At 38.7% G+C, this 12,478-nt stretch overlaps 1 protein-coding gene across 1 annotated transcript in view; it reads right to left on the bottom strand.

Moving 5' to 3' along the window:
- The window catches only part of LOC145985769 (NEDD4-binding protein 3-A-like), a 187,554-nt gene extending 176,862 nt beyond the window's left edge, over nucleotides 1-10,692 (bottom strand). The window contains exon 1 of the mRNA XM_083119850.1: nucleotides 10,476-10,692. The gene's annotated coding sequence lies outside the window, so the exon portion shown is untranslated. The remainder of the gene's footprint in view (nucleotides 1-10,475) is intronic.
- Nucleotides 10,693-12,478: the final 1,786 nt, after the last annotated feature.

Below are 12,478 nucleotides of genomic sequence, written 5' to 3'. Positions count from 1 at the left end.
ACCTGTAGCAGAAAGGCAGGTTGAAGAGTTGCTGCGCCGCTCTTCGCGTTGCCGGATTTGACCAAGGAGACGAGCTTAGCCCTGTTAAGGTAGTTTATTGCGGAGAAAATATTTAATTCCATATGACAACATTCAAGGGTCTCTTCGATGGGGTCGTGATAACGCTGTCGCCTTGTGATTTAAGAGCAGGGTACGAAATCTTCGACGTACGGGGGGGGGGGGGGGATTTCCCCCACTATAGCTCTTTTCCAGTCTTGCGGCGAGCGCTCTATATGCTGGCAAAGGAAGTGGGGAACGGGGAAGCGACCAATCTATAGCGTGATAAGAAACGTAGCAGCCTGTATAATGAGGTGCACGTAGTACTTCCTCCTCTCGACGTCGTAACTCTCGGCGCCACCGATGTTGTCTGGTTGGTCTGCTGCGTATTCCCCTCTCCCCACTTCCCTTGCCAGCATATAGAGCGCCCGCCGTAAGAGTAGGAAAGACCTATAACAACAATCTTGTCATAAATAATTCCTCAACCAAAAATCTCTAGGGGGAGGGAGAATTTTGGTTAAAAGAACGAAGATAAGCAATTAGTTTTAACTTCAAATACACTTTACTAAAAAATAATCAAAAACACACAGAAAGCATGGATGGTTAAATCCAGATCTCGGGATGAATAAACCGTGAATTTGTCATGTGAATGCATACACACAGCACATAAAAATCCCCCTTTTTCTAGGATTCACGTCTCCACACGCACGAATGTGCATACAGGATGTATGGGAGGGGTCACCTTCGCTGAAGGTACCTAATTCATAGGCGTGCATAGACAATTTATTAGGGGTGTCTTAACCCTAGAACACTACCGTACGTAAAATTTACGTATGCTTCGCGCTCAATTCCCTCCCCTACCTCCCACATCGCATCCACCTACCCCTCCACCTATGGTATTCCTCGGGCATTCTGTCAGGTGCGTAGCAGCACTGTGGTAAGGAGGGCGGAAGCAGTGAACGTCTTTAGTTTGTGCGTTATGTAGGACTCTGTACGTCAATAATACGTAGCGATAGTAACAGAAGAAAAATCTTACACGTAATTTTGACGTGCATGTAGTAATAACGCCATTTGTATTCACGTAAGATTTGCGTGAATTTTTTCTATAATATCTCATTTTTCTATAATATGATCAACATCGCAGCGATTAATGGATACATTATTCACACCCACAACTTCTACAACGATCAGGGCAACTCAGAAAAGAGACCATTCTCATGAATTCAGTTCATGCTTCACCTCCATGAGAACTTGACCAAGATCTGGCAGGAGCAAAGGCTAATAAATCCGGGACTGTCACAGGAATTAAGAAAGTCAATTTTGAAGAAGGCATAACAAGTGCTCGACCAACATTATTTAATCTACAACAAGCGTCATCCCCTTACTGGGGAAGGAAGAGACAAGTACAGTAGCAGCCACGTCACAAGAGAACCGAAAGTATTGCAGTTTCTACAATTACAAGAAAAGGAGGATGACAACTACGTACTCCTCCTGTGGGAAGCCAATTTGTGGAACGCTACCGTACGTAAAATTTACGTATGCTTTGCGCTCAAATCCCTCCCCTACCTCCCACCTCGCACCCACTCACCATTCTGCCTAGCAGTGCCTCAAGTTGTCTGTTAGACATAAGGCAGCACTGTGGTAAGGAGAGTGCTAGCGCTGATAGTCATGATTTGGTTTGTTATGTTGTGCACTGTACGTCAATTTTACGTAGCAGTGTAAAACGTGAAATATCTTCCACGTAATTTTGACATTTGTAAATTCGATTTGGATACTTAGATTTTGAAAACAAAAGTTTAGAAGCATGCACTATTATCTTGTAAGACTTTAAAAATACATTTGTTCCTTATTTACAGTGTTATGAATATTATTATTGTTTGCTTTTCATTGCTCGAACTTTTCGCCTTCATTCTTAATGTACGAACGGGCTTGTCAAGCAAGACCTTCTCTTAAAATATTCTATGTTTAATAAAACCATGTTTACACATTTTAAAATTAAGATTAAAATTCCAATATAAGGAAAAATAAACAAGATAATGTTCACAATGAATAGAAATTTGTTTTCATGATGTAGAGGTTGCTTTAAAAATAGATTTCTTCATGCACGTAAATTTTACGTAGCGGTAGTTATACTGTAATATTGGAACACGGTAGTGTTCTAGGGTTAAGGGGACTTTGAATTGCTTATCCTGACAATGTTAGCCTAATTGACGTAAATTCATGTTCCTATTTCACAGAAAGTATTAGTAGTTAGGCTATATGAAATTGAAATATTAAGATTGTAGCCTGTGAGTATTCGCTATCACTTTAGAACAGGTTTTCCTGTCATTGCGACAATATATATATTATATAAATAATGAAAGTAAACATTTGAAAATCAATTTTGGTACAGAACAGCCAACTCTTCTTTTTCTTGTGGATACGGTTTCTATTCCTACTGCAAATATTCTTGGTATGTATAAATGAAGAAAAAACCAAATAAACCTTGTGAGTTGAAGAAGGTTGCATTAGCAATAGAGGCTGTGCTCGGGATAGAGATAAGTGCGATCCGATTTGTATAGGAGCTCTGTGAGATTTATAAAATTAAAAACATCTTCTTTACTACGTGATTACTCATTATTATAGTAAACAATACTATAGATCGACCACAAGGAAAAAACCTTGAAACGAAAAGTCCCTGCGCAGCTTTCCCTTCTTCCCTCCACCTCAGGCCATAAGGAAGCATGGTCCACTCTCCCCCCTCCCCTACTCGCGGGGGTACGGTGCACAGGAGTCGCGGGTCTGCGCAGGTTGTTTTCCTCGTGGTTCTACTATAATACACATTGTTTTGGGAGGAAAGAGTGGCCATCTAAAGTGAAACGAAATTCTTTACTTTTTTTTAAAAAAAACACGAATATTAATTTCATTATTTTAATGGTAGTTTCAACACTTTTATTTTTTAAGGAAACATTAGGGGGTGCCCTGGCACCCCCCGCCCTTGCGCACGCCTATGACCAAATTGCCAACCTCTCTTCCATGTTGTTCGCCCTGAGCAGACTAACAAGGCTCTGGCGGCTAGATTCACAGCCAGCAAAATCCTCTGTGGGGCTGGTGGTGACTCGTGTGCGTGTGCGCATTCGTGATTGTCCGTTGATTCATTCCATCTTATCGGCATTCACCCCCTTCGTCGTGATTAAACAAATGTTACAGGAAAACGACGTAAATTAAACTCAATTAGCGCGCTCTCACACATCACAACACACATTTGTTCTTCCCCAAGAAAAAAAAATATCTGGATCCGCCTGTGAGTCCCGAGTTCGATCCCCGGTGGAGGCACATTGCACAGTGATTCGGACCCCACTTGAAACTGTAAGTCCAGCCACGCAAATGGGGGTGGGGGCTATAGGGGCTACAGCTCCCTTTTTTGAAACAAAAGAAGTGAAGAATTCTGGGAAAACCAGAGTGGTAAATGCAAACTCGCTTTAAAATGGTCGCCGAATGCCATTTTTGATAGTGGAAGGTTTTTAATGTACGAAATATCTTAATGTGTATGCCGCCACCATAGAAAGCAGTTATGCACTATCCACCTTTACAATTCCAGCCCGTCCCGTATGCCAGTGGGTCCAGTCATGATTCACTTCTCTGGGAGTATGGCACAGCCCTTGTGTTATGGCAAATGAATTCTTATTTTTAACAACGTAAAGGTGTTTATGAACACCTACATTTTAACACGAAGGAAAAAAGGCAAAAGACGAGTGACCTGCTTCTAGTAAATACAGCACTCTTTGCCAAAAAAAAAATAAAAAAATAAACATCATGAATACATCTTACACAATTAGTACGGCAGTGATGCTAACACTGACCTGCAGACCAGCCTGTTTGTATCCATCTATTGCTAATTGCATGTACTGCAATACTCCGAGCAACGTAAACACGCATGACGTGCGCTTCTTCGTGGAACTGTGTCTCGGCCAGTCTGGCTTCCTCGACGGAGAGCCGTTACTTTCTGCACTGGGAGAGGGAGTTTACCAACTGCATTTTCGTGACTGGGAGAACGCCGTGCTGTGCTCACGTATAGAGTGAGCATTGCAGGGCCGGACTGACACAGGGGCAAAATTCCTGTGCGCCCTCTTAGAATTTGATTATTGTTATTTAGCGTCACTTTTCTTCCACTTTAGACTAATCGCAAAGATGAGGATGAGTGATGATATGATGAAACCCATGCCCAGGCTGGGATTCGAACCCTGGTGCCCTATCTCTCTGTGCTAACCATTCGCACACATAAGGCACCTCTTTATTCCTATTGCTCACTATCGGTTACATATAGACCCTATAGCAGAGCTATGACGAATAAAACCTCTTTTCTTCTGTCACATGCAGAGTCATAGCTATGGGAGAGGGAGGGGGCGGGGTTGTTCTCTTAAAATATTTTATTACAGTTATTTTATGCATGCTGTAATAACTAATATTTGTACACAATGCACTTCATCAGGAGCGGCTTTATAATAAGAACTACAAACCAGTTTCATTTTTAGATAGGATTGGTATCTGCATTTTTGTTAATTTATGTCGCTTTTCTGCTACTCTTGGCTAATCGCAACGATGAGGACGAGTGATGATTTCATTGATTGATTTGGTTCAAATGCAAAGTGAAATAAATCAATTCATTTATTTACTTAGCTTTCTTGCCACTTTTGGCTAATTGCGAAGATGACGATGAGTGATATCTATGATGAATGAACACTCACAAACAACACCTATGTTCAGGCCAGGACTCGAACCAGAAAACTTCGGTAACGAAATCGAAAGTCGGCCACATAATGCACTCGGCCACCGGCTCGGCTTATTCATAGGCCCTTATAGGAAGTAGTAGTTTTAGTTTGTTACAGAGCAGATAAAAATCATGATTTCTATTTAAAAAATAATTTTTGTTGATTGTTTTTATTTAAATCGATTTTTTAAAAAAAAAACACGATAGAAATTGCTTGTGTGGTTTCTGGCACCATACATATAGATATGTATTTTTTATATAAAGGCTTTTTCAATTTAAACGGCCCTGTAAAATATTTGAACAGTTTGATTAAAGCAAATAAAAAAATATTTGTAATATACATTTATGTTTCTGATACTGTGTACATGAACCTACTGCGGAAATGTTTGTTGTGTGTGTCAATGAAACAATAATAATTTCAGTTACTTTTTTCCACTGAAAATAAAACATTCTGGATGTACTCTATAATTATAACTTAAAAAATATTTTTATAATCTTTGTAGCTGAATTTTAGAATATTTTTAAATGATAGTTTGCAAAATATCAGCTGCCATTTTTATTTACAGTTTAATGATAATGAATCTATTTACGGTTTAACACGATTAGTATTTTTCATATTTATCAACACAGAATATTTGCTATTCTTGCCTATATAAAATTATTGAACTTTAAATCAAGATAAATTTAAGTATTTTTACAGTTTCATTTCCTTTCAAATGAGCTTGAACACAGCAGTACATACATTTTGTTTACTTTCTTAGAGCCTAATAAACACCATTAAATGATTACGAGATTAATGTACTTTCACCACAAGTGATTCTGATATTTACAAAATCCTTAAGTACGTTATTGTATAAATTATTTCTTTAAAGTGCTTTAAATCTTAATTTCAATCAATCCACCTTGCTTTGTTACAATAAGCATTATATATTACTTCGAAATTAATGAATGTTCTGTTGCATAAGACGACTCTCAAGGTGTAATCTGGGATTATATAAACAGACATTAATTAGGCAAGTTCTTTGACAGTTTGAGCCAACAACGGATATTACGTTCACAACAAAGTGGGCCTCTGAGTTGATTCTACAAAGCAGTATTTATCGATTACGTCCACGTTGCCGAAACCAAAGATCCAACATGTTCCTGCATGTGTTCGATTTCATATTAGATCTTCACAAGCAAACACACTGAAACTCGTCGGAGCAACGTTTTTCTTACGTAGGAGGATGATACTGTACATGTTAGAACAGAGATGAGTCACTATAGTACATTACAAGTGTCAAGCACCGTGTTCGTTGGTCGGCAGAGAAGAGTCCGATAGCAACAGGAACAACGGTTATCGGTCTTTAGTCCGGCTGGTCCGGCCTTCACCCAATCCGTCAATTAGTATTCTTGTAACGTAACAACCAAAACGAGTTGTAATCGATGCAGAACCCACGGATTTAAAAATTACAGTAAGATCTTACGCATAAAGCTTATGACAATATTGGATAAGACTCAACATTTATCTTATCTGGACTTCAAAAGACAGTACAGATCCTAAATGTATCGAGATATTTATGTGAAGTGACCTTCATTCAAAATAACGGTACGTACTTGTCTTCGTATGTCTGATGTACTTGTATTTTACAACTGAAATTACAAGATGATGGCTCTGCGAACATTATCACTTGTTGAACCACTGCTTCTACTCGTTTTCAATTTATCTCCAAGTGGCTTTGATATCTCTGGCACAAGTGACTTGTCGATATTCATCCACTTTGTTCATTTCAACGATTAAAATTGTATAACTCGTAAGATTTTTGGATACTTTATCATTACGCTACAAACCCTTCAAAACTACATTTCTCCTGAATGTATGCATGCAACCATACTTTACAGTTCAGTATAATTTATCACCGAGCAACACCTCACTAATATGTCGCATGTAATTTTCGTTTAGTAAAATTCTTATTTTTCTTTATCGATGCCTCGGTTTCTGGTTTATTTCTCGCCTCGTACCATTTATTTGCCAACAACAAATGTGATGTTGGAATTTGACAATTCATTGCCATTTTAAAACTTACGGAAGTTTGTAGTATGTGTCTTACATTAACGTTGTTCAATTGTTCATTGAGTAAACATGCAGTGGATTCAGCGCCACCTGTTGATCTAGTTGTTATTTACAAGATGGTTGGATTAGCTGGCAACAGTGGCGGCGAGGGGGGAAGTTGCCCCCCAATTTTCGCCACTTTTGCCCCCGCACTATGCTAAATCTTATCTACAAAGAGAAATATACTGTCTTTGCCCCCCACTTTTGGGACACAATCGCCGCCACTGGCTGGCAATATTTTAACTTTCCTAAGTTTCCTACCTAGAAAGCCAGAAAAAACTGTCGATGGGGCTCGAAGTGCTGAATACGTCACCCACTTAAAAACGTCATTTCGTAGCCTCAGAGTCTAGTTTTAATATCACTGGATGAAATTATATCAAATTTGGGGTGTAAGGGGCGACCATTGGTGAAGACATCCAAATGTCAACCTCACTTCCACGTAGTACACCCTGGACTGCATTTTGCAGACTAGTGAGGTTCTGGCGCCTGGACTCACGACCAGTATAATCCTCCGTGTGGCCTGTGTTGTGTGCTGTCCATTTGTGTTTGTGATTGTCCCCTCATCTACTTCATCTTATCACCATACATCTTCATCTTTGCAATTAGCCAGAAGTGACAGAAACGCGAAGTAAAATAACTTAATTCAAAAAGTCAATCAATCATATGAAATTTGCTATGCATGCCAGATAATAGACTATTTATATACATTGCCTTGTGCGTACTGTAACCACTGGCGTGCCCAGGGAGAGGTCATGGGGATTCAGCCCTTTCCGAAATGTTGAGAAAAAAATCAATTGAAAGAAGGAAAAACACCGGAAAACCCAAAGTGGTAAACGGTAACCTACCCTAAAATTACTATATTTGTCTGTACAGATTTTAAAAAGAAGGTTAAAATGGTAACGCAGCTTCGTAAGATCCACATTTACTATTCTAGCCCCCTCTGGCAAAAAAAAATATGCGTACGCCAGTGACGGTAATATGCTGAAATCTGTAGTTACTTAACGCCTATTTCTCTTACATCCGTAGATTAATCGTGACGTTGAGGGCTAATGATTATTATTATTTATAAATACTTAAAAGAGCAAATACGATGAAAAAATGCTCATGCAATTTCCTGGTCATAAGTCGCCAGAGCATTTTTATCCTCTAAAATTAGCAGTTTCCAGGGTGCATTGCGTATTTTTGTTATTTTACGTCGCTTTTCTGCATTCTTGGCTAAACGTGACCATGTTTTACACCCGAGCCCTTCAATTAATTATGAAATATTTTTGTGTATTCCCCTTTCCCTCAAGATTACAGCTATGTAATATCCACCTTTACAATTTCAGCCCCCTTCGAAATAAAATCCTGCTTAAGTTACATTTTGGTCATTTCTGAGTTCATTAAGAATAAAGGTTATTATAAGCTATATACTGTAGATAAAATGTTATGGTGTTGTGTTTACCAATTTCAGAAGGTTTCACTGAGTCCAATGCAAATTGTATGACATGGCAATTTCACTCGAAAATTGAAGGATGGCACATTATACTTCGTAACTCAAAAATGACCAAAATGTCACTTACCATGTATTACACCCTAGCCCTTCAATTGGTTGAGTCGATACCACTTTGAGCAGATAGCAACACCGATGCCGATACTCCTACCGATTCTCACCGATACCGTTACTTGAAAATTGTAATAATTAAAAGTTGTTCAAAATACCAATTATGTGCATCAATTTATTAGATTTTTGCTTTAAAACATTCAAGTATTACAGAACATTAAAATACATCTTATGTAATCACAAAATACAGTTTTCCACACAATATTAGTGCAATATTAACTGAACTCTAATAATACCCCTGACATTGATCTATTTACACCTAAAGCTAACATATTATGTGAACCCTGTATAAAAGCATTGTAACAAAGTATGTTGTATACTTTATGATATACCACCCTTGTATTATATATTGTTGTTATGTAACGATTATTCTGTTCCATTTTATAGTTTCTATTCTCATTGTCTTTGTTTTCTCTTTCCAATTCTTTATTACTTTTGTTTTGTCAACATGTATGAACCTAACTCAGAACTTAACCTCAAAGCACTGTAATTGGGCATTTGCCTGTAGTGTTTAATAAATAAATAAATAATAACCTGGATGATTAATTAGACTCTGCGAAAGTGTCATGATGCATTTTGGCGCACGCCGCAAATGCCGGAAAAGTATCAGCCGATATAGGTAAATAAAATCCAACTTTCTGATAGCTCCGCGGTTAAAAGTTGTTCAAAGACAAATATGGTGATCGGGGTTTGTTTTAAGGGGATTTTCATTTACCACTTTGGTTTCCCGAGTTCTTTACTGCTTTCTTTAAAAATTTTGATTTTCTCCAAATTTGGTGAGCTGCTGTAGCCCCATCAGCTCCCCCCCCTTCGTACGCCAATGGGTGGAGGCACATTGCACAGTGATTCGGATCCCACTTTAAACTGTACGACCAGTGTAGGTAGGTCCATTCCCGATTCGCCTATCCGAACAAAAAGTAAACTTAAATCAAACAAACAAAACATTTTCAATTTTCGTATATTGTGCATATATAAGAAATGATCAACTTGGATCCTCCATTCCCGAAAACCCCCAGTGACGTCACCTACAAATCACAGTAAAAATTGGTCGAGACTACGTCGGCGTAAGAAATGGGAGCCAAAAAGGCGGATGCATTCGCCGATCCATGTAATTAGAAGCGACAAACTGCAAAATGAATTGCATAATTTCAACAACATAGTGTGAATGGACGTCCGGAGGATTTTTTCAGGAAGGAGCATGCAAGATATTTTCTTACAGTGGAGGGGCAAACGAGGCATATTTTCGCGCCTTCAGTTAATACTCTTTCAGTTTGAAGATATGTTACCGTAGCGCTCTTACAATAATTAACATAAATTACTGCGATCGCAATGAACATGAAGTTATGAGTGTGAAATGTTCTAGAGGGAGGGGCATACCACCCCTCCTCCCTCTTTCTGGACGTCCATGACAAGTTCACTTTGTGCTTAGATGGAATAAGTTAACCACTGTGCCTTGCAAATCGAACTTGTGCTAACAATTTACAATCAATAACATTTACTATGTGCATTACAAGGCACCTGACAGCGTTTCAGTGGATTATTTAAAGCTACCACTACAATACAACAGTAACGGCACTAATAAAGGTGAATGGAAATGTGGAGGGAGATGACAACATTTCGTGGGAGTGGCAAAATGTCACATGCAAAAACTGTCTCTTGGAAAGCCTTTCTTGTCTATTTGAGAATGGACAATCTGAATAAGAGTTGAAGCTTCTCCCCATCCTCCGGGCATCGTAACTGTACACACCACAAGCGGTACGCTGGTGGTTAATATGTTCGTCTTGTAATGTAATCAATGCGTTTTGAGTTCGATTCTCTGCAGAGCACAAATGACAGGATTTGATATAAAACTACAGGCTCAATTCCCGCTAGCCTTTCTGAATTAAATGAACTTCTGGAAACAAACTGTCATAAAATAGAGCAGGAAAAGCATCATTCGCGAACATTAACAAACCAATAAATTATAAGTGTAAGAATAGAGTTGAATCACTTACCTTTTTCCTTCTCTCTTGATTTAGCAAGTTTCAAGTTTCAGAAAAATCTAAATTCTCCAAGTCTAGAGGTATAGCATGATCTAACGAAGTCAATACTCTTCTGTCACACCACGTATTTCTCACAGTAAGAAGCTCATATTACATCACGACTCAACATCAACAAACTAATCACAACAAACGCAAACGAACTTTACCGAGACACACGCGTACTAACCACAACACATGTTCTTGCGCGACAGGTTTCCCTTTCCCGTTCAAGATTCAACTGAGGCAAGCCATCTCGCGGAAAAAGCACGAACTAACTAGTCTTTACTCTTTGCATCCGTAAGCGAAAGCAATTGGAACACCCGATCGTCTTCTTCAAGGATGGTTGTGGATCGAAAAGCCTGAAACATACTGCTGGGAAGTACAACGGAGTTCCGAGTAACAGGTGATTGCTTGAACTTGATCCGTCCGAATGACCCATGATATAGCTTCGGCGAAGCAGCAGAAACCATTTATTTTGCTTGTCAAATGCAGTAGCGTACGCAGGATTTCATCAAGGGGGGTGTTATTTCGAAAACTTTCTACAAATTCACATTACCATTGTTTTATTACACTTTAATTAATTAATAATAATAATACATTAATTAATATTTTTTATAATTAATTAATTAGTTTAATTACTACTAATGCAGCTGCTATTTATGAAAGAAATAGAACAAAATTACATTTCTTTTGTTTCAAAATAATTGTCTAGTCAACGGTTATTTGTATATGATAAGTGAGACATTTTAAGTGTGAAGAAAATCCATAAAAACAAGCAAATATATTAAATTTATTGAAATAATCGAAATATGAAACTCATTCAAGGAGCCGCGCTGGTCTAGTCTGACAACTTCGTGGGATATCCGGGTTCGATTCCCGGAATTGGTTGGAATTTATCCAACCTTGTCTCCGCATCCAGCCTCATAGCAATGGGTACCTGAGAGCAATCCTGGGGGATAAAGACTGCAGGAGCATGGTGCTGATCACATCACCTGCAAAGTGGCCGAGATCGAGAATGTGTGGGGCCCACCACACCACTACGTGTGCCTTCATGGCACGGTGCTATATGCACGGGAGAATTTACATTACCTTTACCTATGGAACTCGACCAGGATGATGATGAAGCGCGAGAATACATGTTGTTAAATTCCACTGAGTCTATGTTTTCGTTGAAAAGTAAGTTAAAAGACATTCCAACGCATTTATCACTTCTAGGTGATTCACAAAGCACTTCTTCAACATTATTTAATGATGTGGATGTAGACTCAGCATCACTTGAGAGTTCACAAGGGGATGTGAAATCAGTACCGGGAAGAACGTTTGCAATAACGTTGGCACACTGCGACGAAGCAAGGAATTTTCACAATTCTCGCGAGAGTCACTGCGCGACTTTTTGCAAAAAAAAATTGCAAAATTGAACTTTGCGGCCGCGGAATCAAATTTGACCATGATGGTACTGCAGAAATTATTTTCTAACATCACAAATTATAATTAATTAACATATAGGACTAGGATTGCGAGCAATCAAATAGCCCAATCTTGATGATTTTCGCACCGCATTGCAATGATTACTTTATTAGATCTATATTAAGGTCCACTATATGCACAGAGGCTAATCTGGACGAGAGCTACAGTTTCTAGTGGAATTTGAACCACTTAATGAAATATTACCTCCACCGGGAATCGAACCCGGGTCCCCTTGATATCAAAGCAGCAGTTTTATCGACAGACTATTTGGGCTGGGAGCCCAATTTTAATCTTTCCAATTCTTAGCATTTACGAATTCGTAGTTCGTACACTTTTTTTGATTTTTTAACATCGTATTTCTTTCTCTCGAATATTTTCAGCGATAAGGATAGATATAACAATGAAACCAATGGGAAAGCATTGCTAACACTCATGCAATTGTCGGTACTCCAATGAGAAACTAACAAACAGAAAATAAGCATAACGCTTCTTAAGATTTTTTTGTCGTC

This window comes from Lepisma saccharinum, chromosome 1 (genome assembly GCF_977018435.1).
Source record: "Lepisma saccharinum chromosome 1, izLepSacc3.1, whole genome shotgun sequence".
Classification (NCBI taxonomy): domain Eukaryota; kingdom Metazoa; phylum Arthropoda; class Insecta; order Zygentoma; family Lepismatidae; genus Lepisma; species Lepisma saccharinum.
The sequence above is the reverse complement of the archived record's forward strand: the minus strand, read 5'-3'. Positions and strand labels throughout refer to the sequence as shown.